This window comes from Mirounga leonina, unplaced genomic scaffold (assembly GCF_011800145.1).
Source record: "Mirounga leonina isolate KUSES-001 unplaced genomic scaffold, KU_Mleo_1.0 Mir_101609, whole genome shotgun sequence".
NCBI classification, from domain to species: Eukaryota; Metazoa; Chordata; class Mammalia; order Carnivora; family Phocidae; genus Mirounga; species Mirounga leonina.
The window spans coordinates 2,797,089-2,823,183 of record NW_023270164.1 but is presented as its reverse complement, the minus strand read 5'-3'; the positions used below and the strand labels follow the sequence as shown (position 1 = coordinate 2,823,183).

General features: G+C 40.3%; 1 protein-coding gene across 2 annotated transcripts in view; it reads right to left on the bottom strand.

Annotated features, from left to right (window-relative positions):
* Window positions 1-24,875, bottom strand: part of PRRG1 (proline rich and Gla domain 1) — a 153,391-nt gene extending 128,516 nt beyond the window's left edge. The window contains exon 1 of one of the 2 annotated variants that reach the window (XM_035002920.1): window positions 24,789-24,875. The gene's annotated coding sequence lies outside the window, so the exon portion shown is untranslated. The other variant, XM_035002924.1, reaches the window with a different exon arrangement.
* Window positions 24,876-26,095: the final 1,220 nt, after the last annotated feature.

The window sequence follows — 26,095 nt, the reverse complement described above, 5'->3', positions numbered from 1 at the left end:
ACAGAAAAAAATGAAAGGGAATCCTAAAAACATATTCAAATACTCTAAAAACAAGCAGGAAGGAGGAAGAGAGGAAGGAAAAACAGAGACGTGTAGAAAATACAAAATAAAATACTAGGCCTAAGCCCAATCGTGTCAGTAACTACAGTAAAGATTGCCAAATTAAATGCTCCAGTGATTGTCAAAAGGCCAAAGTAAAATAAACCACACAAATATACACTGCTTACAATTCTCCCTGTCCCTCTGCCTCTCCCTGCACTTGTGCGTGCTCCTTCTCTCTTTAAAATAAATGAATCTTTTTATTTTTTAAAGAGAGAAATAGACAATTCCCCAATCATATTTGGGGACTTTGACCCCTATCTCAGCAATGGACTGATTGAATTAGGGGGGAAAATCAACAAAGGCATAGAACTAAACAACGTTACCAGACACTATGACCTATATTTGAACAACATACCCAATAATGGCAGAGTACATATTCTTTTTGGGTTTACATGGTACACTTACCAGGACAGGCCATATTCTAGGTTATAAAACAAGTCTCAGTTTTTAAAAAATGAGATCATACAGAGTATGTTCTCTGACCACAATAAAATTAAATTAGAATACAGTTTTAGGGCACAGGACCACCCTCAAGTTTGTGACTCACCAGGACTCAATAGTAGGTTATACTCATGGCTAAGATTTATCACACCAAAGGGTACAAAGTAAAAGCATCAGGAAAAGATATGCATTGGGTAGAACCCAGAAAGGCCAGACATAGGCTTCTTAGATATGCTTTCTCTCTAGAAGCAAAATACAGAGACATATGCAAAATATCTCTGCCCAGGGAAGGGCAGAAAGAGCATTTGAGTTTCGGCATTCATGACTTCTACAGAGGGCTAGTCATGTAGGCATATCCTGCTATGCAACCAGCCATGGTAATTGAAACTCAGGACCCCACTAATGAATCCAGGTACACGTGATTGATCAATCTGCATGTCTGTACAAAGCAATTCAGACAAACAGGTACAGCACGGTCTATTGCTCCTGATGTACAAAACAAAATCAAGCATTAAAATAAAAACATTCAAAGGGCCACATTCCCAAGGGTTGACCAAGAGTCAACCATGGTTCCAGGTTCCCTTAGAGTCATGAAGTTAGCAACCAGGCCCACTGTGTTAACATTTTCCTCACAAACAGCAATATGAAAACCAGGAAAACCCTACATATTTGGAAAGTAAATAATAAAACTCAAAACAATCACTGGATCAAGATATAAGTTACAAGACAAACTGGACAATATTTTGAACTAAGTGGAAATGAAAATACAACATCAAAATCTGTGAAATGCAGTTAAAGTAGCACTTAGAGGGAAATTTATACCCTTAAATGCCTACATTAAAAATGACAATACAAAACCAAAAAGTATTACGGAAAATTTTCCAAAGATATATAAGCAGAAATTACCCTCCATGGTATCTTCTATTTTTTCCAGATCTGAGGCCAGAATAAGAATGTTTTATAGATGCTTGTATGGTAAAACATTTGGTTTCCTTGGAAACCAAAATACTATAGACTGAAGAAACCCCAGGATCTAAGAGCAGGAGGCAACCACCTCCTGAGTAGGAATGCACCATTTAAAGAACACCATTCTGGGGTGCCTGGGTGGCTCAGTCATTAAGCATCTGCCTTTGGCTCAGGTCATGATCCCAGGGTCCTGGGATCGAGCCCCACATCAGGCTTCCTGCTCAGGGGGGAGCCTGCTTCTCCCTCTCCCACTCCCCCTGCTTGTGTTTCCTCTCTTGCTGTGTCTCTCTCTGTCAAATAAATAAATAAAATCTTAAAAAAAAAAAAAAAAAGTACACCATTCTGAGGAGGCCCAAACACTGTTATTATGCTTTGTTTCCTACCACACTGAAGGGTGAGTGGTGGGGGTAGAGAGGGAGGCAGCTTCAGAATCTATGCAGTCTTTCCAGTTGTATAAATAAGACTTTCTAATGAGCAGGTCTTGGTATTTTCCTTGGCCTGCATATGTGAGAAAAGGGCAATTCCATTAGAAAGCTCTGGCTTCTACCCACCTGCAAACTGGGGACCCCATTCTGCCCACAGACAAGTATAAGGCTCAAAGAGCATGTCATGGTACATAAAGCAGCTGAGTATTTGTCCAGTGAAGAGTCCTAGTGTATCACATAGTCAAACATTCCCGAAGGAGCAACACCATGGCTGATGGGGCCACAAGTATTACTACCACAATTATTAGACTGCCTTGCCACACTTCCATAGATTCAGCAGGTAAAGAGACAATGAGCTCAAATGGATTCAAACAATTTATTACGTACAAAGACAGCAAAATCAAAACCAGAATGGTGTCAATTTCCCGAGTTCCCATATGGTGACTGATCAAGCAGGAGGGGCCAGATGACAGACAATCCGAGCTACCTCTAAACTGAACCGAAGCAGTTTTATAAAATTTACAACAACACCTGAAGTTGTACCCCACAGGGTACCAGGTGGAAAGTCCTGCACTCAGCTGAAACCAGGAGGTGGGTGAGAAATGTCCTGATGGCAGTTTCCCACAAGATACGGTATGAGAAGCTGCCTCATGGCAGGTCCTCACCAGCTGCTTCATCTACCCTTGCTCTGGGAGGCATCACAGGGCATTTTGCCAAGACTTAAGTCAGATTACGGTCAAACATTGCCCCCGTGGCCTGAAAGAAGACATACAAGGCTGCCAAGGTCCTGCAGAGAGAAGCTTTTCTACAATATGCCGAACTTATCTGCTTCTCTGGAATCCAGAAGTACAAGACTGATGTTCAATGCCAAGATTTCTGAAGCACTTACTAAGAGGTGACAGAGTAATTTCAGCTGGGGCCTAAATTACTTAAAAGAAAGTCATGGTGAAGTAGGAGGAGTGTGAAGTTTTTAACGGAATGTCCTCTGTCACCTACCTGTACAGGCTAATGGAGTTCACCACTCCATATACAGGCACCCTTGAAGCAGGGGGCCTATTTGTGGGAGGTATGTGCAGTGCACAAAGAAGGAAGCACTGCACCAGGTGGATGACTTCCCTAACCACTCACTCTTGGTCTCGGGGTCTGGTAATACTCTCTGGAATTAATGCTGCTTAAATGCTCATTAAATACAGTAGGGTCAGTCAAAGGTTATGGTTCTGAAACAACCAGCGCACTATAATCAGAGAGCACTCCAGAGAGTGCTGGAACTTTAGGCTGTAAACAAACTCGTATCAGAGCTCTCTGAAACAGCGTGCCTTAGTCCTGGCTAACTGGGGAACCTACAACAAAAAAGGTATGAATTACATTTCTTTAAATACAGATATGGACAGATAGATAATGGATGATCATACAGCAACTAAGATTTATCTATACTAAAATGAAGGTTAGAAGTGCATTCACTTTTGATCATCTTAAAAGAATCCACAGCTCCCCATCAATACTACATAAGGACTTAAACATTTTTGGAATAAAAAGAATGAAATACTCCTTATAAATTTCTCTTTAATATGACTAAATGTAGGAAGGTAATGTTTAAGATTTCTTTGGCAACATTATACAGAGACAACATTTAACTTAATTAAAGCTGTTTGAAGACAATTCATATACTGTTTTAGAAAACAGGTCCCAGCCAGTGTGTGATGGAGAAAAAAGAAGCGAAACCACATGCCATTGTAGTAATGTAATAGGAAAAAAAATAACACTATCAGCTGAAGTCCAGTAACTGTAGCACAAGAAGGGGAAACCATGGATAGGCCTAGAGAAGCAGGTAAAAGATAACGGCACAACGTCACTGGGCAGGCCCTCTGTGAGAACTAGAAGGAAAAATAACCCACAAAACAATCTATGGTCTACTATCCAGTTAAGAAACAGATAATGGAAGAAAAATCCATACAAACCTAGTGAGAGTTCTGTGATGTGAAACCACAATGAAAATTCAAGATAATGTAACTGTCCTAATTAAGGGCTACTGATAGACACTAGGATAAGCTAAACCTGTAATGCAGTATAAACTCTCAAAGTAATTTACCAAGTCATATGACTATTGTAGTTCAATTAAGTATCAGATGAAAAATAAGAATTTAATGCCAAGACTTGTATTTTAGATAAAATTTGGAATGAGTCCTGTTATAAATGGTAATCAGAGGACATTCTCTCACACATTATGCTTGAGAAAAGAAGGTAATGAGAACAAGGCCCGTCTCCTGCCATCCCTGCTAGCATTAGGAAGGAGGAGGTCAAAAGGGCACAGAAAAGCACCAAAAGACAAAAACTTCTCTGAAGAGGGTGAGGCAGACTCCTGTTAGCCCCTTAATTTAGAGCTCCTAAGGCTAGGACCAAGACTGGTTTCTCCAAAGAAATGACCAAGGGAACCCCAAGTGTCACATTCATGCTTATACTCAGGCAGCTTTTTACCCAGAAGTCTTTATTTTGAAGATTTTATTTATTTATTTGAGAGAGAGAATGAGAGAGAGAGAGAGCATGAGAGGGGGAGGGTCAGAGGGAGAAGCAGACTCCCTGCCGAGCAGGGAGCCCGATGTGGGACTCGATCCAGGGACTCCAGGATCATGACCTGAGCCGAAGACAGTCGCTCAACCAACTGAGCCACCCAGGCGCCCATAGAAGTCTTTATTTTGAATATAGCGCTTCCTTACCCTTTAACATGGGACACAAAAAAGTAGCAGATACATATATGGGGGAGTGGGTGATGCGGAGAACAAAGGCAAAAGAAATGTAGACAAAAATCTCCTTACAACTTGCAGCCCATTGACAAATACTGGAGACATTCCTCCAGGAACTCACAACTGCCTGAACATTAATGTTTTCTAGAGGCAAAAAGCAACCTTAGCTTGACAATAGCCAGACCTCCAGGATCCTGTTAAGTCTTCTTTAACATATGAAAATCCTTTTGGAAACTTCTTTTATTCTCTGCCCCTCCCAACTTAAAAGTATATAATCAATGGCTCCTCACAATCCCAGTGCAGCTCTCCCTGCTCACAGGTCCTGCCCCCGCCCCCCACAATCCCACCTCCCACCCCATTGCTTTAATAAACCACCTTTTTGCACTGAAGAGGTCTCATGAATTCTTTCTCGACAATTCCCTCCCAGATTCCCACCATCACATCAGTGGGCAGGGGAAGAAGTTTTATTTAAGACATTTCAGTTTAAGGTACACTGTCATTTATATGACCCTGGATCTTCAAGGAAAAATTCTGACTGGATATAGCTGTGGGAACTGTCAGTGTGCAGATGAAGCTGAAGTCATGGGCACGGTGGCATTATCTAGGGAAAGGGCAGAAGTCAAGGAAGGAGTTTCAGGGACTGAATAAGTAAGAGATCAGGTAAGATGCAGTAGGTAAATGAAGTCTTCCGGAAGTAGAGTTCATCATATGATATCAATTAACTTTTTGAGGGATCCAAAGGAAAAAACATCCATTAAAACACATCTTTACTTCACCAGAAGAAGAGATCTAGGACTTAAATACTTATATTCATCATCATCTGTTTTTACAGAAGAGTACAGTAAATAAGTCAACAATATTTGAATGGATAATCTCATCAATTCAACAAATATTTTTGAGTACCTACTTCATGCCTGCTACGGTGTTAAGAACAGGGAGATTACCCTTTCTAACTAATTTACATAGTATCCTTTCATTCATTCATTCAACATTCATTAAGCACTTAATGCTTATTAGACCATGATGGTCAATGCTTAAAATGCATACATAGTAAGCGTTTGATATTCACTTTCTCTTCCTAAACAGTTTCGGTGTGCTCGCTCTGTAAACTGAGAATGGGAAGAGGCAGCCCAAAAGCATGCTTCACGCAGTGGGACCTCCAGAAAAAAAGCTCCAAGACAGAGTCAGGGAGACTTGGATTAGAATTCCAGCTCTACCACATATTCCCAAGTGACCTGAGGCATTTAACCTCTCTGAATTGCAGCGTCCTCACTATAAAACAGAGATAAATATCATATACCATACAGGGTAATAAAAATAATGAAAGTAACACATCTAGTACAACATAGAAGAGTTACTGTCATTGCAGTTACTGTGCCTGTTGTTATTATTACTATCAAGAAAGATAATCCATGTGGCCAGGAGTTGCTTTATTACTACTACTACTATTATTATTATTATTATTAAAGAACATAACCCATGTGGCCAAGAGTTGCTTGAGAGATGAGGAGAAAAAATGGTTCAGACAATCTTCTGAATAATAAACTCAGTATACTCCTGTGAACAGACCAGCCAAGAATGGGTCTGGGTTCTGGAGAAAAAACAAAATCCCACTCTACACAGGATTTGCTTCAGTCCCCTTCCCGGTCTTCTGAGGGCCCTGACACCAGCCCTGTTGTAGCAGACTAGAGAATACCCAATATAGATGCAAGGAGTCCAGGAATATTCATCATCCTGACTCTTGGTGTTGGGAACCAGGCAGAGATCAAGTAGATAAAGACAATATAGATGCTCTGACCACCCCTGGCTCTAAGGCTGAGATTGTGGCACAGAAACAGCGCCAGTTAAATGGTTAAGAACTGAAATGCAACCAGGGAACCTAAACAGAAAAAGTTGAAGCCAACTCAGAAAGGTTAGGCATATGCAACCCTTGAGAAAGTGAATAGTTGGGTACATAACTGTGGATGGGACTTTCTAAGAGCACTGTGAAGTGTGGTGCCCATAAGTTGGAGGCTTTGAGTATATGTAGATGGGCAGATTTGAGTTAAGGACTGGTAATAAATGACTGGGTAGACCAGTAAAAGAGATATGATTACAGTGTTAGGAAAGAAGTAATAAACTCTGAACTAGGACAATAGCAGTGGAATGGACTAGTGAACTTTGCAAAGGTCAGTTCTATAAACTGAGTGAACATTCACAGTTTAGAGAATAAAATATAAATAAAATGCTAATAATAAATACTAACATCTACCATTTATATTTTAAAGAAAATTTTAAATTCAAAGAACACACTGATTTTGCAATATAATTAATACTAATACAACAAAAACATCTGAAGACTGACATTTAAAGACTGCTAATGAGGGGGCCTGTGTGGCTCAGTCGGTTAAGCATCCAGCTCTTGATTTTGGCTCAGGTCATGATCTGAGGGTCGTGGGTTCGAACCCTGTGTCATTAGGCTCTGCACTCAGCGGGAAATCTGCTTGAGGTTCTCTCTCCCTCTCCCTCTGCCCTGCCCCTCACCCCATGTGTGCACAATCTCTCTCTCAAATAAATAAACCATTAAAAAAATTAAAGACTGCTTATGAGTCTAAAGAAGTATTTTTTACTTCTCTATGTAATAATATTTTCTTGGTAAATCCTAAAGAAAAATGAGTGAGATAATGAAGCATGATAAAATTACATGGGAAAATAAATATATCCTTGCCAAAATCATTATTCTGGTCCCATGAGTAAGACTAACACAGAGAAAAAAACTAGAATATATTCCATTAACTTTTTTTTTTTTTTTGCAGTGACAGCAAATTTTAAAACTAGGCATATGTTTCTAACTTTGCTAGCTTTCTCCCTGAAGCAAACACGTCAAAGAGGATTACTGTGGCAAGTTAGTCATATGGATTTTTTTTTTTTAACAAAACTGGAATGCATAACATTAGAAACCAAACCACAAAGAACAGGCATACTGGAGACTGAATGGAGCAGATACACAGAACATACAGGGCCTTGAACAAGACTTTGCCACTCGAAAAGGAAGGGACTGATTACCTAGGACTCCAGAATAACACATATCTTCTAAGACACAGTTTTGAAAGAAGGGAAAAAATAAAACACAAGGAACTTAAGCCAAGTCAGGAACATAAAATATAACACATCTTCCTAAAGAAATCCTGGGTTCTAAATTCTGAGGCACTGAACCTAAGAAGTTCAAACTGTTATTTAAATTATGACCCATTTAACTGCCAAGGCTTTCAAGAAGATAATGAGTGCTATCAAAAATTCATCATTAGTATCTGAATGAGCTTGAAAAGAAGTTTACCAGTTATTACCATCCAATAATGGAGAAAGCAAAGCAACCATTGCATATTTTTAAGAGTTCTGATTATCCCACAAGACAGTGGCACTTTATTTGATTCTCACTTCATTATGCTCAATAACACTCTTTTTCCTTTCTCAATAACATTCTTGAGAGGGGCACCGTGGGGGCTCAGTCGTTAAGAGGCTGACTTGATTTTGCCTCAAGTCATGATCTCAGGGTCCTGAGATGGAGCTCTGTGTTGGGCTCTGCACTCAACGGAGTCTGCTTGAGATTGTCTCTCTCCCTCTCCCTCTACCCCCGCTTGCATGCGCTCGCACTCTCTCTCTCTTAAAATAAAGCTTAAAAGAAGCATTCTTCAGAAGAATTTAAGTTTCAATTTTACAAACGGTAAAGCTAGAACACACACTTTTTTTTTTAACATTTTTTTATTTTGTTATGTTAATCACCATACATTACATCATTAGTTTTTGATGTAGTATTCCATGATTCAGGGGTTAGCCTGGTGATGGGTATTAAAGAGGGCACGTACTGAATGGAGCACTGGGTGTTATAGAACACACACTCTTTACACAGCAAAGGTGTTCAGTAAATGCTGAATTAAAGTTTGACATATATTGTATAAAGCCATTTCCTTAAGAGACTCTAAAAGTCCACTTGCACTGACAATATTATTTGTATGACTCCCAAGGTTTTCAGGATAACCGAATTACTTTGTCACTGTGGAAAAGGTGTTGCAATACCAAGAGACTGTCTTCCAAGCCCTGTGAATAGGGCAGAAAAAATCAAAACACCTGAGTAATTACTTCCTGTCAAAAGTTCAAAAAAAAATTTTTTTTACCTTGTCTATTGCTCCCATACATATCCAAGTGAGCACATATACATGCATACATGTGCCCCAATTTATCCTTTGAAATTTTGCCTTACCTAAAAATTAGCTACACGAAATAATGTCAACAAAGCCTTACCTACAACTGGAAATGCAGTGTGAGAAATTTTACAGGACTATATTGTTAATATTTTATTCAAATAGTATCTTCAGTTTACATTATATTGATGAAAATATCCATTTTAAATATGAAATAACTTGTTTCCTCCAAGCCCCCAACTCTGGAAAATGATACTTAGCAAAGGACAGTTTCCCATTTTTCCTATTCCAGCACAAAATCTCTACAGTAAATTACCCGAGCTATTCAAAGCATATGTAGCAGGTGAAAATGGGATGCTCTAGAGCCTTATTATTACTGCAGGTATTGTCTACAGAAGAGCAACAGCAGCACCACACAAAAGCTTGTTAAAAAGGCAAAATCTCAGAATACATTCCAGACCTTCTAAACCAGAATCCACATTTTAACAAAATTCCCGAGGGATACACGTTCACACCAATGTCAGAGAAGTATCAAACTAATGAATTTATCCCATGAATGTAAGGATGAGCAAAAAAAAATGTATATACAGATGATCCAATTTATAGAAAGGTCAAAACAAGCAAAAAAAAAAAACAAACCCTAATATTTAGAGACAATTAGGTGGTAAAACTCTAAAGAAAAGCAACAGGGGACTTCTAGATTCCAGGCTGGCACACAACTCTCTCTTAACAAATAAAAAGTTGATCAAACTGAAAATACAACTTTTCTTAAATCCATCAGAGAAGTGAGATGACAGGACAAACCACTGCCCCCAAACTGGAAAGACAAGCAGATACAGAGAATCACAACTTAACCAAGTAGAAACCCAAGAGCAGAAACCTCAGAGGGAACCAGTGCCAAGGCAGGACAATGTGAACTGTTAGTGATGAATTGCTGGAGATGCAGTATAGACAAGTACGAGAGTTAAACCTTTAAGGTGGACCCAGTCACGGGGGGCCGCACACTTCTGTGACATTTACCTTCAGGGGCTAGAACTAGTTCTCACATTAAATGGTGGGAAAAAATTCCCTTATGCTTCCAGTGCAGGGAGGGGAAAAGGAGTCTTTGAAATATGCCGGAGCACTCTGTTCTTCATAACAAGGACTTCCCTCAGGAGAACCTATTTTACCAGAGCCTGAAAGAGCCAAACCTACCCAGGAGTAGAGAAATACACAACCCCAGCCCCCTCTAACCATACCACCACCTAAGGGGGAATAAAAACAGAAGCACCAGTGAAGTTCACAGTCCAGGCATTACAGGCTCACCAAACACTGGGACCAATCACAAGACTAAAGAACATTTCCCCTACCCCCACACTTTACTACAACATTACTAAAGGCCTAGCTACAGCAGTTCCTTTTACCCAGTACATCATGCTTACTATTCAATAAAAAATTGCAAGGCATATGAAAAGGAAAAAAATCACAGGATGAAGAGACTGAACAAACATCAGAACCAGAGTCAGATATGGCAGGAATGTTGGACTTATCAGACCAGGAATTTAAAAATATTAGGATTAATATGCTATGGGCTTTAATCAAAAAAAGAAGCAACATGTAAGAATAGACATACACAGAAACAGAGAGATGGAAATTCTAAGAAAGAATTTTTAAAAATACTACCAATCAAAAATGCTGTAACAGAAATAAAGAATGCCTTTGATGGATCATTAGGAGACTGGACATGGCTGAGGAAAGAGTCTCTAAGCTTGAAAATGGGAGAGTAGAAATTTCCAAAACTTAAAAGAAAAAAAAAAGAGGCTGAAAAAAAAAAAAAAAAAAACAAAATATCCAAGAACTGTGGGACAAGTTCACAAGGTAATATATGCATGATGAGAAGACCAGAAAGCAGAAATAGAGAAAGGAACAGACGCAATATCTGAAGCGATAATGACTGAGAATCTCCCCAATAAATGTCAGATACCAAATCATAGATTTGGGAATCTCAGAGAACACCAAACAGGATAAATGCTAAAACAAACTCAACTACAAGTAGGCAATCATAGTCAAACTACAGAAAATCAAAGATAAAAAATATTTAAAGAAACCAGAGGGAAAAAAACACTTTGCCTATAAAGGAGCAAAGGTAAAAATTACAACTGACTTCCCCTCAGGAACCACACAAGCAAGAAGGGAGTGAAGTGAAATATTTATAGTGTTGAGAGAAAAAAGTCCACCAACACAGAATTTTGTACCCTGAAAAATTATCTTTTGAAAAGGAAGGAGAGGGGCGCCTGGGTCGCTCAGTTGGTTAAGCGACTGCCTTTGGCTCAGGTCATGATCCTGGAGTCCCGGGATCGAGTCCCGCATCGGGCTCCCTGCTCGGCAGGGGGTCTGCTTCTCCCTTTGACCCTCCTCCCTCTCATGCTCTCTGTCTCTCATTCTCTCTCTCTCAAATAAATAAATAAAATCTTAAAAAAAAAAAAAAAAGAAAAGGAAGGAGAAATAAAGACTTTCTCAACAAACAGAAGTTGAGGGAATTTTTTGCCAAGTACATATGCCTGGCAAGATATGTTAGAAGAAGTTTAGAGAGAAGAAAATAATATAGGTCAGATCTATACACACACACACACACACACACACACAAAAGAGCATCAAAAAATGAATAGCTAAAGGTAAAACTTAAAAACTTTAATTTTTCTTATTCTTAATTGACCTAAAAATAAGTTTGAAAAAAAAGTAAGAGAGAACATTTTGTTCAAAATAGCAACAATGTATTCAATTATGAATGGTTATATATATAATATGCTTATGTATAACTGATATGAATGATAACAATGATACAGGGATGGGAAAGAGGAATTTGGACTATTTTGCTATTATAAGGTTACTTGCATTACCCATGAAGTGGTACAGTATTATTTGAAAGTGGAATAGAATTAGTTGGAAATATGCATTTTGCAAATGTTAGAGCAACCACTAAAAAAGTTAAAAAAAAAAAAAAAGGGGAAGCATAATTAATATGATAGGAAATGAGAGAAAATGAAAACATAATATATAAAATGCTCAAAACCACAAAAGGCAGAAAAAACGTGGAAGACAAAAACAAAGAACAAGGGCAACAAATAGAAAACAGTAACAATTATGGTAGATATTAATCCAACAATGATCTAAATACACCAATTAAAAGAGAATGTCAGACTAGATTAAAAAAACCAATTATATGTTGTATACAAGAAAAACATTTTAAATATAAAGAGCTACATAGATAAAAAGGAAAGGGATGGAGAAAGATATACCATGCTATCAACTAATCAAAAGAAAGCAGAAATAGCTTATATAAATTTCAGATGGAGCAGACTTTTGGGCAAGGAAAGTTATCAGATATAAAGAGGATCATTACACAATGATAAAGGGTCAATTCTCCAAGAAGACATAACAATCCTTAATGTGTATGCACATAACAATGAAATGTCAAAATATATGAGGCAAAAACTAATACAACTGATAAGGAGAAAAAGAATAATCCCCTACTGTAGCTTCAGACTTTAACACTCCTCTAATAGAAATGGACAGATCCATCAGGCAGAAATTCAATAAAAACGTAAACAGCACTATCAACCAATTGGATATAATTGATATCTACAGACTACTTCATCCTACAAAGTGCACATAGATGATTCCCTCTCTCTCTCTCTCTGCACCCCACCCCCACTCACGCACATGCTCTCTCTCTCAAATAAATAAATCCTTAAAAAATATTTTGAACTAAATGAAAATGAAAATGCAACTTATCAAATACTATGGGATGCACTGAAAGCAGTGCTTAGAGGGAAATTTACAGCACTGAATGCATATATTAGAAAAGAGGATCTAAAATCAACAATCTAAGCTTCCACCTCAGAAAACTAGAAAAAGAGCAAATTAAAAGCAAATAAAAATTAGAGCAGATTATCAATGAAATTGAAAACAAGAAATCAATAGAGAAAATAAATAAAACCAAAACCTGATTCTCTGAAAAGATCTATAAAATTGATAAACTGCTAGCCAGGCTAGGAGAAGAAACAAATTACAGTATCAGAAATGAAAGAAGAGATATTACTATAGATCACATGGATATTAAAGAGTTAATAAAGGATTATTATGAATAAAGCTATGCCTACAAATTTGATAACCTCAATGAAATGAAGTGATTCAATGAAAGAGACAATCTGCCAAAACTCACACAAGAAAAAAAAATAGACAATATGAATAGGCCTATATCTATTCAAGAAGTTGAATCAATAATTAATAACCTTCCAAAACAGAAAGTGATAGGCCCAGATGGACTTACCTGTGAATTCTATCAAACACTTAAGGACATATCATACCAATTTTCTACAATCTCTTCCAGAAGACAGAAACCAAGGGAATACTTCCTAGCTCATGAGGCCAGAATTACCCTAATACCAAACCAAAGACATTACAAGAAAACTACAGATCAATCCCTCTCATGAACATAACATGCAAAAATCCTAATACAAAAATCCTAATACAAATTATTAGTAAATCAAATCCAACAATGTATAAAAAGAATTAGGGGCGCCTGGGTAGCTCAGTTGGTTAAGTGGCTGCCTTCGGCTCAGGTCGTGATCCCAGGGTCCTGGGATCGAGCCCCGCATCGGGCTCCCTGCTCCTTGGGAGCCTGCTTCTCCCTCTCCCTCTGCCTGCCTCTCTGCCTACTTGTTCTCTCTATCTCTCTGTCAAATAAATAAATAAAATCTTTAAAAAAAAAAAAAAGAATTATACACCATAACCAAGTGAGATTTCTCAGGTATGCAAGCTTGTTTCAACAAAGACCAATTAATTTAATCCATCACATCAACAGACTAAAAAAGAAAAATCATTAAAAAAAAGAAAAACCATATGATTCTATCAATAGATGACAGAAAAGGATTTTACAAAATTCAAACTCATTCATGATAAAAAAAAAACAACCTCAGCAAATTAGGAATAGAGATGTTGTCAACTTGTTAAGAACATCTACAAAAAACCTACAGCTAACATCATACTTAGTAGTGAGAAACTCAAAATTTTCCCACTATCGGGAACAAGGCAACAATGTCCCCTCACTGCTCTTTTATATACATTATACATTATATTGGAAGTCCTAGCTAATGCAATAGGACAAGAAAAGTAAATAAAAGTTATACGAGATTGGGAAATAAACCAAACTGTCTTTGTTTCCAGATGACATTATCATCAACGTAGAAAATCTAAAAGAATCAACAAAAAAATTCCTGGAACTAATAAGCAATTATAGCAATGTTGTATAAGATTAATATACAAAAATTAATCAATTTCCTATATGCCAGCAATAAATCAGTAGAATTTGAAATTAAAAATACATTACCATTTACATTAGCACCCCCAAAATGAATTATGTATAAATCTAACAGAATATATACAAAATATTTGAGGAAAACTACAAAATTGTGATGAAAGATATCAAAGAACTAAATAAATGGGGAAATACTCCATGTTCATGAATAGAAGGACTCAATATTGTCAAGATGTAAGTTCTTCTCAAGTTGACCCATAGATTCAACACAATCTCAATCAAAATCCAGCCAAGTTATTTTGTGGATATTGACAAACCTACCCAATATTTATATAGAGAAGCAAAAGACCTAGAACAGCCAACTCAATACTAAAGGAGAACAAAGAAGACTAAAACTACCCTATTTACAGATTAGAAAGGTACAGTAATCAAGAGAGTGAGGTATTGGTAAAGATTACTAAGACATTAATGGAAGAGAATAGAGAGCCCAGAAACAGACCCACATAAATACAGTCAACTGATTGTTGACAAAGGAGCAAAGGCAATACAATGGAGCAAAGACAGTCCTTTCACCAAATGTGCTGGAACAACTTGCAAAAAAGAATCTAAACACAGACCTTACACCCTTCAAAAATTTTAACTCAAAATGGATCACAGGGGTGCCTGGGTGGCTCAGTTGTTAAGCGTCTGCCTTCGGCTCAGGTCATGGTCCCAGGGTCCTGGGATCAAGCCCCACATCGGGTTCCCTGCTCAGCGGGAAGCCTGCTTCTCCCTCTGCCACTCCCCCTGCTTGTGTTCCCTCTCTCGCTGTGTCTCTCTCTGTCAAATAAAATCCTAAAAAAAAAAAAAAAAAAAAGGATCACAGACTACATATAATGCAAAACTATAAAACTCCTGGAATATAACATAGGTGAAAACCTAACTGACCTTGGGCATGGCAATGACTTTTAGACACAACACTAAAGGCATGATCTGTGGAAGAAATAACTGATAAGCTAGATTTCATTAAAATTAAAAACTTCTGGGGCACCCGGGTGACTCAGACAGTTAAGCGTCTGCCTTTGGCTAAGGTCATGATCCTGGGGTCCTGGGATCAAGTCCCCTGTCAGGCTCCCTGCTCAGCAAGGAGTCTGCTTCTCTCTCTACCCCTGCTCGTGATCTCTTTCTTTCTTTCTCACTCTCTCGCTCTCTAATAAGTAAATAAAATCTTTTTTTTAAAAGATTTTATTTATTTATTTGACAGAGAGAGACACAGCAAGAGAGGGAACATGAGCAGGGGGAGTGGGAGAGGGAGAAGCAGGCTTCCCGCTGAGCAGGGAGCCCGATGTGGGGCTTGATCCCAGGACCCTGGGACCATAACCTGAGCTGAAGGCAGACACTTAACAACTGAGACACCCAGGCGCCCCTAAATAAATAAAATCTTTTAAAAAATTAAAAACTTCTGCTCTGTGAGAGGCAATGTCAAAAGAATGAGAGGACAAGCCACAGACTGAGAGAAAAATAGACATGTGAAGGCGTATTATCCAAAGTATACAAGGAACTTTTAAAACAATAAAATGAACAACCTGATTTAAAAATGGGCAAGGAACCTGAAAAGACACCTCATCAAAGAAGATATACAGATAGCAAGTAAACATACAAAAAGATGTTTAATATCATGTCATTAGTGAATTCCAAACTAAAACAACGAGATACCACTACACACCTATTTGAATGGCCAAAATCCAAAACACTGGCAAAACTAAATGCTGGTGGAGATGTGGAGCAACAGGAATACGAGCATGCAAAATGGTATAGCTACTTTGAAAAACAGTCTGCCTGTAGGTTTAGTAGGTTAATGTATAAATAAATTGTGGTAGATCAAGACAATGGAATGTGAATCAGCGCTAAAAAGAAATGAGCTATCAAGCCATGCAAAGACCTGGAGAAAGCTTAAATGCATATTACTAATTGAAAGAAGCCAATTCGAAAAGGCTACATACTATGATTCCAATGATATGACATAATGGAAAAGGCAAAACTAGAGAGACAGTAAAAAGATACATTGGTTGTGGGGATTGGCGGGAGGGGATGGAGAGGTAGATAAACAGGAATTTTTTTTAAAGATTCTATTTATTTATTTGAGAGAGCATGCATGGGGGGGGGGATGGCTCAGAGGGAGGGGAGAGGGAGAAGCAGACTCCACTCCACTGAACAGGGAGCCAGATGTGGGGCTCAATCCCAGGACCTGAAGATATCACCTGAGCCAAAGGCAGACACTTAATAGACTGAGCCACACAGGTGCCCCAGAACACAGGATCTTTTAGAGCAGTAAAACTATTCTGTAAGACACCACAATAGTAGATACTATTAAATGTTTGTCCAAACCCACAGAGTGTACAACACCAAGAGTGAACATTAATTTAAACTATGGACTTCAGGTAATAAAAATGTGTCAATGTAAGTTCATCAGTTGTAACAAATGTACCACTGTGTTGCAGGATGTTGGGGGGGGGTTTGTGTCTGTGGACAGCAGGCATATGGGATCTCTCTGTACTTCTCAATTTTGCTATGAGCCTAAAATCCTCTAAAAATAGTTCATTAATATTTTTTTTAAAGCAAAGGAGTGACCTCTTCTCTTCCCTTGTAATGATCTGACCCATTCCCAGAGCTTCCTATCCACCCATACCTCTTTCCTGAATTCCACCCAAATATCAAGGTCATCTTGAACTCAGCATGCTTAGTACTGAATTCATGATCCTCCTCTCAAATTTTCTCCTCCTGCAATCTTCCATATCTCACTAAATGGCTACTCTATCCTTCCAGGTACTCAGACCAAAATCCTTGGTATCATTCTTGACTCATCCTTTGTCATATCCCCCTACCAATTTTACTTCCAATTAAGTGAACATTCTTGTGATTCTTGTGCAAGCTGATGTTTGAGAACCATTGTGCTAAGCCATATGTTTTAGATATATAGGAGGAATCTACAAATACAGGACTAGAGTTTGAACAGAGTAGATGTCAGTACATTTACATTTTGAAATTTACTGCTATTGAAATTACATTCCTCATAAGAAATGGCAATTAAAGATAACAATAGCTACCGTTTTTAGGGCAATTAGTATGTGCCAAATATTATGATAAGCTGTAATATACCTGACTTCACTTATGAGGTAAATATTATACTCATTATTTTTATAGATGAAGAAACTGACACTTAGAGAAAGAAGTTTAACAAATGCCTCCAGTTCCGTGCCCCTGACCATCATATTATTGTCTTCTACAAAGAGTGGGAAAGAGAGTCTTGGACAGAACCCTAAGATGACTCAGTGGAAGTAGCTGGGGTTGACCTGTCAAAGAATGAGAGTAAAAATCACAAATATGGAGAGGAACTCTAGGTGAGGAAAGTTTAAGAAGAAAGCCTTAACCACAATGGTTTGGAATATCTTTTTCAGTAAGTGAATCTAAAGACCACAGAGGATGTAGGTAGAACTTCTTTAAAAAGAAGTTTTACGGACTCTACTCATCCTCTCCGAGACCCAAGTTTTTCTCAGAAAAACCAGGCATTAACTTGAAGTGTTTTGGCGTGAACAACAGTTAACATTCTTTTTTCTTTCTTTCTTTTTTAAGTGATGTGGAGGGGTGACTGGGTGGCCCAGTTGGTTAAGAGTCTGCCTTCGGCTCAGGTCATGGCCCCAAGGTCCAGGGATCAAGTCCCACATCGGGCTCCTGCTTGGTGGAGAGCCTTCTTCTCCCTCTCCCTCTGCCTGCTGCCCCCCTTGCTTGTGTGCTCTCTCTGTCAAATAAAAAATTAAATCTTAAAGAGAGAGAGAGAGAGACAGAAAAAGTGCTTTTATGTTTAGGTGGAAAGGGGATAATCTGAGAGGAGAAAAACAGAAGTTACTAATAGCCAGAATAGGTTCTCTGCATTGCTGGCACAGAGACTGAGACTAACCAAGTAGCCAATCCTGACTCATTTTTAGACTAAAGTATCATTTCTACTCACTTATAAGTTGAGTGATCATTTGCTCATAGTATTTTCTCCAGTTGGTAAATCCACTGAGTAGATAAAAGCTAGGTGTGGGGGGGTGATGAGCTTGAGTGGTAAGGAGCAAAGGAAAAATAATTCCCTTCATGAACCAGAGGTGACTGTAAAGCCCACGATGCTGGTAGAGTTAAGACAGATGTCAAAGATGGGCTGCAGAAATAGGCAAAGCCTGTGGAGGGCACTATAACGTGAAGAGGCCCATTAGCCAAACCCTCAAACCACCTTAAGATTTAGGAGTATAATACAACTGATTAGTCTCCCTAATTGGTCTAATAGGTTACAGTTTCTTTAGTTGTATTAGCCTTCGAAGGATACCATCTGGCTAGCTTGATTCAGTTGTAAATTCCTAAATTCCAGCAGTGCCCTGTTAGTATCCTTCTACAAATGATTAATCTTCTGTTTCATGTTGACTTTTCACTAGTTTCAGTATCAGAAGTTGACTTGTTTTAAAATCTGGCCTTTTCCTGACACCTACTTTGTCTATATATGCAAAGCTTTTGCACCTCTTTTAGAAGGATAAACCAGACTAACACATGGGAACTTATTTCCATACTTTTCTTATCCACATTCCAGATAATGTTGTTCAAATATGATATATAATTTCAGCATTCTGAATTTCTTCTACTACCCCATGAACAATACACAATATGAAATGTATGAACAATACACAATATGAATATGAATATCAATCTACCAGCATTTATTAACATCTACATGTAAGTGCATTTATTAGGCATTTAGTACATATGCAGCAGCCCTAAGTATCAGGGTAACACAAAAGACTGAGGTTCTAGTTGCAAGACAAAAATAAGACCAGTGGTATCAGTTTAACAGAAAAGAGAGTGATTAATTCATTCTGGGGGAGATGGCAAATTTCTCCAAGAAAAATTTAGACTGAATCTTAAAGGATGAATAGGGGCTCATTAGGCACTGGAAAAGGGAAAAGGTATCACTCCCTCCCCCAAATTCGTAATGTTTGTGGCATTTAACTTAAAATAAAAGGAAAATATGGACTAAAATGACAAGACAAGAAGAAATGCTGTTCACTTCATGGGGGGGAGGGTTGTGCCTTTAAACACACTTCAGATCTGAAAGCTAAATGTTTATATTGCTATATACTTTCCTCTTAGGACTGCCTTTGCTACATCCCAGAGATTTTGAATAGTTGTGTTTTCATTTTCATTGGTTTCCATGAATTTTTAAATTCTTCTTTAATTTCCTGGTTGACCCATTCATTCTTTAGTAGGATGCTCTTTAGCCTCCATGTATTTGAGTTCTTTCCAACTTTCTTCTTGTGATTGAGTTCTAGTTTCAAAGCACTGTGGTCTGAAAATAGGCAGGGAATGATCCCAATCTTTTGGTACCAGTAGAGACCTGATTGGTGACCCAGGATGTGATCTATTATGGAGAATGTTCCATGTGCACTAGAGGAGAATGTGTATTCTGTTGCTTTGGGATGGAAAGGTCTGAATATATCTGTGAAGTCCTTCTGGTCCAATGTGTCATTTAAAGCCCTTATTTCCTTGTTGTTTGCTTAGATGATCTGTCCATTGCTGTGAGGGGGGTGTTAAAGTCCCCCACTATTATTGTATTATTTTCAATGTGTTTCTTTGATTTTGTTATTAATTGGTTTATATAATTGGCTGCTCCCATGTTAGGGGAATAAATATATAAAATTATTAGATCTTCTTATTGGATAGACCCTTTAAGTATGATATAGTGTCCTTCCTCATCTCCTATTACAGTTTTTGGTTTAAAATCTAATTTGTCTGATATAAGGATTGCCACCCCAGCTTTCTTTTGATGTCCATTAGCATGGTAAATGGTTTTCCACACCCTCACTTTCAATCTGGAGGTGTCTTTGAGTCTAAAATGAGTCTCTTGCAGACAGCGTATCAATGGGTCTTGTTTTTTTATCCATCTTGATAACCTGTGTCTTTTTATTGGGGGCATTTAGCCCATTTACATTCAGGGTAACTATTAAAAGATATGAATTTAGGGGTGCCTGGGTGGCTCAGTTGGTTAAGCGACTGCCTTCGGCTCAGGTCATGATCCTGGAGTCCTGGGATCGAGTCCCACATCAGGCTCCCTGCTCAGCGGGGAGTCTGCTTCTCCCTCTGGCCCTTCCCCCCTCTCATGTGCTCTCTCTCTCTCATTCTCTCTCTCAAATAAATAAATAAAATCTTAAAAAAAAAAAAGAAAGATATGAATTTAGTGCCACTGTATTGCCTGTAAGGTGACTGTTACTGTATATTGTCTCTGTTCCTTTCTGGTTTATGTTACATTTAGGCTCTCTCTTTGCTTAGAGGACCCCTTTCAATATTTCTTGTAGGGCTGGTGTGGTGATCACAAATTCTTTTAGTTTTGTTTGTCCTGGAAGCTTTTTCTCTCTCCTTCTATTTTCAATGACAGCCTAGCTGGATATAGTATTCTTGGCTGCATATTTTTCTCATTTAGTGCCCTGAATATATCATGCCAGTCCTTTCTGGCCTGCCAGGTCTCTGTGGATAGTTCTGCTGCCAATCTAATGTTTCTACCATTGTATGTTACAGACCTCATGTCCCGAGCTGCTTTCAGGATTTTCTCTTTGTCTCTGAGATTTGTAAGTTTTATTATTAGATGTTGGGGTGTTCAAAGATACAAATGTAGTGATCTGAAGGGGCACCTGCACTCCAATGTTTATAGCAGCAATGTTCACAACAGCCAAACTATGGAAAGAACCTAGATGTCCATCAACAGATGAATGGATAAAGAAGATGTGGTATGTGTGTGCATGTGTATACATATACATATATGTATACACACACACACAGGAATATTATGCAGCCATCAAAAAATGAAATCTTCCTATTTGGGTATTATGCTAAGCGAAATAAGTCAATCAGAGAAAGATAATTATCATATGATCTCACTGATATGAAGAATTTGAGAAACAAGGCAGAGGATCATAGGGGAAAGGAGGGAAAAAATGAAACAAGACAAAACCAGAGAGGGAGACAAACGATAAGAGACTCTTAATCTCAGGAAACAAACTGAGGGTTGCTGGAGTGGAGGGAGGTGGGAGGGATGGAGTGGCTGGGTGATGGACAGTGGGGAGGGTATGTGCTATGGTGAGTGCTGTGAATTGTGTAAGACTGATGAATCACAGACCTGTAACCCTGAAACAAATAATACACTATATGTTAATTTAAAAAAAATTATTTAATGAAGAAAGAAAAAAAAATGATGTCGGGGTGTTAACCTATTTTTATTGATTTTGAGGGGGGTTATCTGTGCCTCCTGGATGCCTGTTTCCTTCCCCAAATTAGGGAAGTTCTCCAGTATAACTTGCTCCAACACACCATCTGCCCCTCTCTCTCTTTCTTCTTCTTCTGGGATCCCAATTATTCTAATATTGTTTTGTCTTATGGTATCACTTATCTCTCGAATTCTCCCCCTCATGATCCGGTAGTTGTTTATCTCTCTTTTCCTCAGCTTCTTTATTCTCCATCATTTGGTCTTCTATATCACTAATTTTCTCTTCTGCCTCATTTATCCTAGCGGTTAGAGACTCCATTGCCTCCATTTTTGATTACACCTCATTAATAGCCTTTTTGATTTTGACTTGGTTAGATTTTATTTCTCCAGAAAGGGATTCTCTAGTATTTTCTATGCTTTTTTCAAACCCAGCTAGTATCTTTCATCATTCTGAACTCTAGTTGCGACATCTTACTAATGTCTGTATTGATTAGGTCCCTGGCAGTTGGTACGGTCTCTTATTCTTTTTTTTTTTTTGAGGTTAGTTTTTCCATTTTGTCATTTTGTTCAGAGGAGAATAGATGAATGAGAGAACAAAATGCTAAAAGGGTGACAACAACCCCAGAAAAATAAACAAATCAGAAGAGACCCAAAACCGGGGGGGAAAGAAAGAAAAGAATATGAAGAATATGATCAGACAGATGAAAAGCACAGAGCCACACACTAGATTTTGGGTGTATTTTGGTCTGTTAGAAGAAACTGCCTCCCAAAATTTTAAAGAAAAAAAACTTCATATATATACAAAAATAAGGGTAAATACAATGAAGGGATGGAATATGGCTATAAAAATGAAACTTAAAAAAGAGTTTAAAAAAGGAATTGATAAGATGTTGGTTGAAAAGAAGAAAAATTCAAAAAAAGAAATAGAAAAAATAAAGAAAATTAAAAAAATTAACGTTGAAAGACTAAAGAATAATGGGAAGAAAGCCATGAATTCTATGTGCTGTATTCCCCCAGTGCTGGAGCTTTGCAGGTCTCATTGATCAGTAAACTTGGTCTTGGCTCTTGCTGATCTGGGGGAGGGACCTGTTGTAGTGATTCTCAAATGTCTTTGCCACCAGGCGCCCCAGGTGGAATTGCACCACCCTTGCCAGGGGCCAGGCTAAGTAATCTGCTCGGGTTTGCTCTCGGTAGCTTTTGTTTTCTGAACACTTTCTGCACAGCTCTAGAGGATGGGAATGAAAATGGCAGCCTCCCAATCTCTGGTCCCGAGGAGCTGAGAACTTGGGGCCGCACTCCTCAGTGAGCCCTCAGAGAAAAGCAGTCAATCACTCCTGCCTCCCTGGTCTCTGGCTGCATTCCGTGCTCACTTGGCCTGTGACCGAGCATTTCTATCTCTGGCACCCCACCCTGTGTGAAGTCTCCAAACCCAGCAGATCCCTGCGGTGCGCTCCCAGGCCACTCCTCCTGGGAGAGGAAGGGGAGTCTCCCTGGATCTGCCACTTGGTGGGTCCCTGCTAGAAGAGTAGTGGCCAGATTGTGCCACGGATCACGGTCTATGGCAACCCCGAGCTGAGAGTCCACTCCTAGGCTCACTCTTTGCAGCCAGGTTCCCCGCTCTGATACGTGGGAGCCCTGCTGCACTCAGGCATCCCCAGTCTTTCTGTGACCCCGAGGGTCCCGAGACCACACTGTCCCAGCAAGGGTTCCACTCCCTGCTTAGCCACTGGAGCGACATCCCTCAGCGGAGCAGACTTCTAAAAGCTCCAATTTTGTGCTCTGCTGCTCTTATCACTTGCCAGGAGCGGCCGACGGAGGCCCCCTCCCCCGCCATCTATCCTCCCGAATATTGCCTCGGATTCACTTCTCCAAACGTCCTACCTTCCAGAAAGTGGTCACTTTTCTGTTCATAGAGTTGCTGCTATTCTTTTCTTCGATCTCCTGTTGAGTCTGTAGGTGTTCAGAATGGTTTGATAACTATCTAGCTGAATTCCTGGGACCAGACAAAATTTAGGTCTCCTACTCCTCCACCACCTTGCTCTACCCCTGAAAGCTCACTATTTATAAAACAGGATTCACAATCAAGGGAAAGGGGTGGAGGAGGAAGTAGTTGCTGTATTCAGTTAAAACAGATGAATAAGAAATCAACATTTATGCTTGAAAACACATATACCACTTTCCATAAAGTTCCTAATTTTGCAAATGAAAGCCTTAGAACCTTATCCAATACTACAGTGTTTGCCCTAGTGTTTTATATTCCCAGTATCATTTTTAAAGGTTTTAAAGTGAGTCTACCCAAGAACTTGGCAACACCTCCACACACACATCTCTTGACTGAAACCATCAACAGCACACTAATCAACTTTTCACTTACCCTGACTTGCACTCCTTCACATCCTTCAAAATCTGGCTGTATTTATACTACGACTACCAGAAGGCATTAATTTACCTCTAAGTTTTGACACCCAACCTCTTATTTCCTCTTCAATTTCATTAGTTTCGCTTTTCTACTGAAGGGACACTTAAAAAATACATCAACAGCACAATTACAAAACCAATGGCTGCAGCCAGAGTCCGAACACACACAATGATTTCCAATTATATCCCTCTCGAGGCTGTTCCTACCACTGATCAAAATCAGCGGACCAGGAAGAAGGAAAAAGCTGCGGCAGGGAGGTTGTTCCCTTCCTTCCATTCCCTCCATGCCTGCCCCCGCCCCCCCCCCCAGGGCCACACTGCGACCTCATACACTGCCCCCTCCACCGACCCGCCCCCGCTGTCACCCGCCACTGCCTAGAAAACAGTCATAGCCTTTGTTAAAATGTCCACGAGCACAATGTACCAGAAGACGGACACATTCCCGGGGGCGGGGTGAAGGAAAGTCACACGAACGCCACACCCTCTTTGGCACTAGCCTGGGGCGAAAGCCCACCTTCCCCAGACCCTCTCCCCCGCGACAAGGAACGTTCCTGGCAACTCCGCACTCTGAGACGGCAGCGCGGGGGGGAGGGATGGGCCCGGGACGCCGCTCAGGGGCACCCAGCGGGGCATACTGAACTTGAAGCTGGGACAGCCTCCAGCGCCCTTGGCGAGCCTCCCAGTCCTGCCAAGCCTGAGTAAGGACTTCCAGCCTCCGGAGCCCTTCTCTTCTATTTTCCTCCTCACACAAACCCTCACCCACTCCCGCCACCACGCACTCCGTTCCGCACGCAGCCGGGGCTGGACACCCTTAAGCAGTCCGGCCAGTTTCTCCTCCCGAGACCGAAGCTTCCCCGGGCACTCACCCGCGCACTCCCCGAACCCTCCCGGGATGTTCGGCGCGAACCAGGTTCGCAGCCAGCAGCCCGGTGCCACCACCTCACTCACCGCGCCCCGGGCGCCGCTCCTCCGCTCTCAGGGAGCCACCAGCCGCGCCTGCGCGCTCCCACCGCCGACGAACCTAGTAGGAGCCTGGAGCCGGGAACCGAGGGGAAGGGAGGTGGGAAGCGGAGGGGGTGGGGCCCGGGCGGGGTTAGGAGAGGAGGGGCGTGGCCAGGCAGGGTGGGAAACAGGAGGCGCGGAGCCTCCGCCGTCTTGGTCCGGAAAACCTAGTGCTCAGGGCACCCGGCTGGAGTTTTCCACTCTGGAGGTCTGTTGATAACATTGGCAGAGAAGTTTTCTGGTCCCCTCGGTGCACCCCCACACTCATCCTCGAGAAAGCGCGCTTGGCGTGGGGCCAAGCTAGCCAGTCCCCGGGGGCCACCACGCCTCTCCCTGGAGCCACCCTGGATCCTCCCTAGCTAGCCTTTCACCTTTTTGCATGCCTATCTCCCCACATGTTATTCCCCCACCCCTACCCTCCGCGCATTTTTCCTCCTCGCGCGCGCAGCCCTCAGCCCTCCAGAGGTGAGGGGCTTGGGGATTTCTCACCCACAGACCGTCTGTGCAGCGTATCCTGGTTAACGTGTCTCTGCTGTGTGCGAGCCCAGAACGCAGTGGGTGACTATCCAACCAGAGACAGCTGTTAAAGCTCAGCACTTTTCCTGAGAACTCTACTGTTGCTGTTTCTGCACTTTTAGTGACAATAATCTGCTTTTTTCTTAAAAAGATTCTTGAATAAGCCTACCCGAATATCTTGGGAAGAAGAACACGGGTTGTCAAAGAAGACGCATCTTTGACCCTGCTTTTTAGGAAGCCACCTTAGAATCTGAGCCTTCTAAAAGCCCCTCTGAGAAACAGAATATTCGGCCTATGTTGTGTGGACTTTGCCCTAATGGTTTCAGGTTTTCTGGCATTTAGCATTTTAAGAAGCCCAACTTGATTATTATTCCATGCTGCATGCGTGCTTAGTTTTAAGTTCTCTGCTTTTATGTTTAAAATCTGGTCAGCTGTGGTATCTCAAGTGCCCTCGGAGCAGGTATTAAAATAAACACACCTGAGCGAATCCAACGTGAATTGGCCTGTGGGCCTAAAGTGATTTATTCCAAATTACTTTTCCTTTCTTCTTTTTGCTTTAGTTATGATGGAATTGAGAAACATTTGGCTAAGAATAAAAGAACTGCCACAGGGCCACACCCCTAGTCCTGCCCAGCAACTGTTTTGACTGTGATGGCAGCATTTTTGGGGAGAGTCTGGTAATTGCCCTTAGAGATCTGAATATCCTGAAATTCTTCCCATTAACCTTTGTGGTTCTT